This window comes from Chrysochloris asiatica, unplaced genomic scaffold (assembly GCF_000296735.1).
Source record: "Chrysochloris asiatica unplaced genomic scaffold, ChrAsi1.0 scaffold00187, whole genome shotgun sequence".
Taxonomy (NCBI): domain Eukaryota; kingdom Metazoa; phylum Chordata; class Mammalia; order Afrosoricida; family Chrysochloridae; genus Chrysochloris; species Chrysochloris asiatica.
In genome coordinates, this window is record NW_006408705.1 from 3,599,860 (window position 1) to 3,604,315 (window position 4,456).

Sequence of the window (4,456 nt, forward strand, 5' to 3'; positions counted from 1 at the left end):
ATTGTATCACAAGAGACCTATCTGCATCTCCCTTCATCAGCTACACCTAGACAGATTGGATACTACTCAGTGGAGATTCTACCTTCCTCCACGCCCTCTGGATCTAGGTTCCCTCTTGAAAGCTTGTAAGCCAGTCACTTCTTTCCTTTGTAGCCCCCACCATTTTGGATAGCCAATGTCTAAATTGCCCATCCCTGTCTACTCTGTGTATGGAAGGGGTGAGAATGATCCTCGCTGTAAATATTTGTTCCCTCTTTTGAGCTACTGCATCCATAGTTGTAGGTCAAACAGCTTATATTCTATGATACATTTCTGTCAGTCCTGGTGGCTTGCTCTCATTTCCGTAGGTACTAGTGTGGACGGGATTCGGTGTTTCTTCCAGGCACTTTACTCCAATATCACACTTGGAAGTCGTCTTCTCAGTATAACTTTTCCAATTCATTACTTGCAGACATTTTTCTTCAAGGCATGCATTGTATCTGGGTAAGGAGAAATTTCTGCATCAACTAAACTGTGCCCCAAGTCAACATCTGCCTCCAATAATCCAGATCCTGCATAAAGGTCTGCATTATCACTTCAAAGTGTCTCTCTCTTAGAGTACATTTCTTCTCAAGGATTTTCCATCCCATTGTCACTTTAACTGCCTGGTTTCTGCTGGACTCTTGACAGCCACTTCTTTGATCAGATATGAAATAAAACATTTAAAAAGAAAAATCTAGATCCCAGTTTCTAATCTCATGAAGATTTTTATTTTTGCCCCTTTTCCATTTCTATATAAAATGGTTGTTGCTAAGAGCCAATGAGTCTGTTCCAACTTACAATGACCCTGGGTTTCCAAGGCTGTAAATCTTTGCTGGAGCAGATAGCCTTGTTTTTCTTCTCCAAGCAGCTCGTGGGTTCAAACTGATGGCCTTGCAGTTAACAGCCCAAGGTTTAATATACAGCACCATCAGGGCCTCTCTTCTGAGAGATAATCACTATTAATATCCTTCTAGAAATTCTATGGGTCCTAGTGTGATGCTGTAAGATAAGCAGTGGACTGCTAACCACAAGGTTGGTGATTGAAAGTCACCAGTCACTCTGCAGAAGCACTATGTTGTTGTTGGAATTCACAGGAATCAAATTGACTATATTCTCTCCATGGAGAAGTTCAATATCTTAGCTAAAACACAGCCTAGGGGAAGATTGTGGAACAGACCATCAGTTGTAGAACTTATGGTATGGTGCTATAGGATAAGCACTGGACTGTGAACCACAGGGTTGGTGGTTCAAACCCACCAGCTGCTCCTCAGAAACGCTGTACAGGATCACTATGAGTCAGAATTGACTCAACAGCACTTAACAATAATAACAACAAATGAGTCATAACTGATTCAAAGCACTTAACCAGAACAAAGACACTTCTATGCATGTACTTTTTAAATCTTTTTAAATGCATAGGTTTTTTGTATGTTGCTGTTTTCTTTAAAAATGTTACTTTTCTTTTCCCCAACATATTTGAGGCATACTTTACATGTCATATAATTCATTCATTTCATTGGAAAAAGTGCAGCCAGAATGCTCCTTAGAAGCCAGGATGATAAGACTTTGTACTTTGGACATATTATTGTTGTTGTTATGTGCTGTCAAGTCAATTCTGACCCATAGCGACCCTGTGTAGGGTTTCCAAGGAGCAACTGATAACCTTGAACTGCTGACCTGGCTGCTCAAATGGCTTTGCAGTCTGGCGCACTAAACCACAGCACCACACCAGGACTCTGGACATATTATTAGGAGGGACCAATTCCTAGATAAGTACATCAGTTTGGTAAAGTCGAGGGTCAGTGAAAATGAGGAAAACTCCCATTATAAGTGTGCAAGTCCATAACTTTTAGTATGTGTACAATTATCACATTAATCAGTCTTAGAGCATTTATAGCACTCCAGTAAGATTACTCATATGCATTTATTGTGAACTCTACCTGCTGCCTTGTGCCCCACCCCAGGTAACTACTAATATACTTTTGCCTTTATAGCTTTTTCTTTTCTGAACACTTCATAAAAATGGAATCTAATAAGCTGTGGTCTCTTCTGTTTAGCTTCCTTCACTTAGCAAAATACATTTTTTAAAGAAAGAAACTGGAGGAAAATGTTTATAGATACCTTGATGAGTTTTATTTGAAAACGATGTCTCACAAGTAAATAAACAAGAACCTTTATCTCTGGTGTTGGTACTGTGGGATCAGCTGTTCCTCGGAAACCCTGTACAGGGTCGATATGAGTCAGAACAGACTCACCGGCACTTAACAACAACAAAGCAATCTCTGGTATGGTGCTATAGGATAAGCACTAGAGTGCTAACCACTAGTTAGGGTTCAAACACAACAGCCACTCCTCTGAAACTCTACATTGGGTCACTATAAGTAGGAATACACTTGAAGGCACTTACCAACAACAACCCAACTTTGAAGGAATAACTAATACCAAACATCAGTCCACTGAGAATCCTTGGAGGGCATCTAAATTTTTTGATATTGCATTCTTCCACCTAGTGGCCAGGACAAAAAAGTATATTGTGTGTTTTTTGTTTTTATTAAAAAAAATTTTTTTGCAAGTTTTGGTGTTTGAATTTGGTGATAGTTTTTACATGGGAGAACATCAGTTTAGTTTTACACTCATTGTTTCATTGCAATGATTACAATCTCCGTGCTTCATCATTCAACAGTATTTGCATCTATTCCCTCTGTTTGTGTTTTTTGCTGTGGGATGTACACAAAAACACTCAGCAGTATATAATAATTTTAACAATGAAAGGGCACATTCTACAAGCCTGTCTCCTGGCCGCCAGCAATTCTTCTTTCTCTTTCCATAAGTTTAGAGTTCTCAGCCATGCTCTCTCTACATGTCCTCATCTCTGCCTCCATTTTTGGTATCACAGCTTTTCTGGGTAGGGTCCACATTCCTCTCGTGCTCTTCTCCCTAAGGTCCTCTGTTCCTGGACTGTAAGATTAACTACTCCCCAATTTTTGTTGCAAAACTTCTGCCTTTACGTTGTGACAGTTGCAATTAGTCATGGTAACAATTACTCACTGTTGAATCATAACAATCTTATCCCCATCTCTTTTCACCAGACCTGTCTAAACAAGATGAAAACTATTCAGTGGGGACTGCATATTGTGTTTGTTTTTTTTTTTCTTAAATGTTTTATTGTGAATTATGGGATGGTTTACATGGGAGAACATTAGTTTTACATTCATTCTATCATATATTGTCTCATTGCCATGGTTACAATCCCCTCCATGCATCATCAACCAACCAAAGGGTATACCCTGCAATTCTTCCCCTGTATCTCCCAGGTCTTCAGCACACAGTCACTCTCCCTCTCTGGATCTAAAGTCTCCAGCTACTCCATCACTCCACGTCATCATCTCTGCCTCTATTTCAGGCATCACTGCTTCTCTGGGTAGGGTCCCACTCTCTGCTCTTCTCCCTTGATGGTCCTAGGGACCTCCGCTCCTAGACTGAAAAGTCAATCACTCCCCTCCTTGCTATAAAAGGTCTACCTTTACATTTCCGACCCTCACAATCAGTCCTGATAACAATTATTCACTATTGTTTCACAAGAGACCCGTCTGCATTTCATTGCATCAGCCCCGCCTAGTCAGATTGAATACTACTCACTGGAGATTCTACCTTCCTCCACACCCTCTGGATCTAGGTTCCCTCTTGAAAGCTTGTAAACCAGTCACTTCTTGCCTTTGTAGCCCCCCACCCCCCATTTTGGGTAGCCAATGTCCAAGTTGTCCATCCCTGTCTACTCTGTGTGTGGATGGGGTGGGAATGATTCTTGCTGTAAGGACTTGTTCCTTCTTTTGAGCTACTGCTTCCATAGGTGTAGGTCAAGTTCATCAAATTGTATGAGAATACTTCCTCTTTTTTTTTTTTTTCCCCTCTTCTTTTTACTTTTGGTTGAGCTCTGATCATCCAGTCACTGAAGCCAGGATAAGTGGGTATTATCTGCAAGTGTGGGTGTTGTTATGCATATGCCCTCTCTTCTTATCAGCTGGACGCTTCACTCTCCACTCTAGTCCTCTGTGGCTATGTCACTGACTCTGGGCCCAAGAGTCCCCAGGTTTTGCCACACTGCTGGCCAACCAGGTCTTCACCTGGGTTCACAGAAGTCTATTGAACATTGTAGGGCTTAGCTCACCACATCATTGCTGTTTTTCCCTCACTTCCCCTTATCGGTGTTGAGCATGGTCACCAATCACAGCGTGTATTCCCATTGAGTCTTAGTCTTGGAAGGGGGTTTGCAGTGAGGGGACCCGACCACTTACCTTGATGTTTCCTGGTGTATATTGTGTTTTTGTTTTTAAGTTTTTATTGTGAACTGAGTGATAGTTTACATGGGAGAACATTGGCTTTACACTATCATTTCATAGCAGTGATTACAATCTCCTCCATTCATCATCATTCA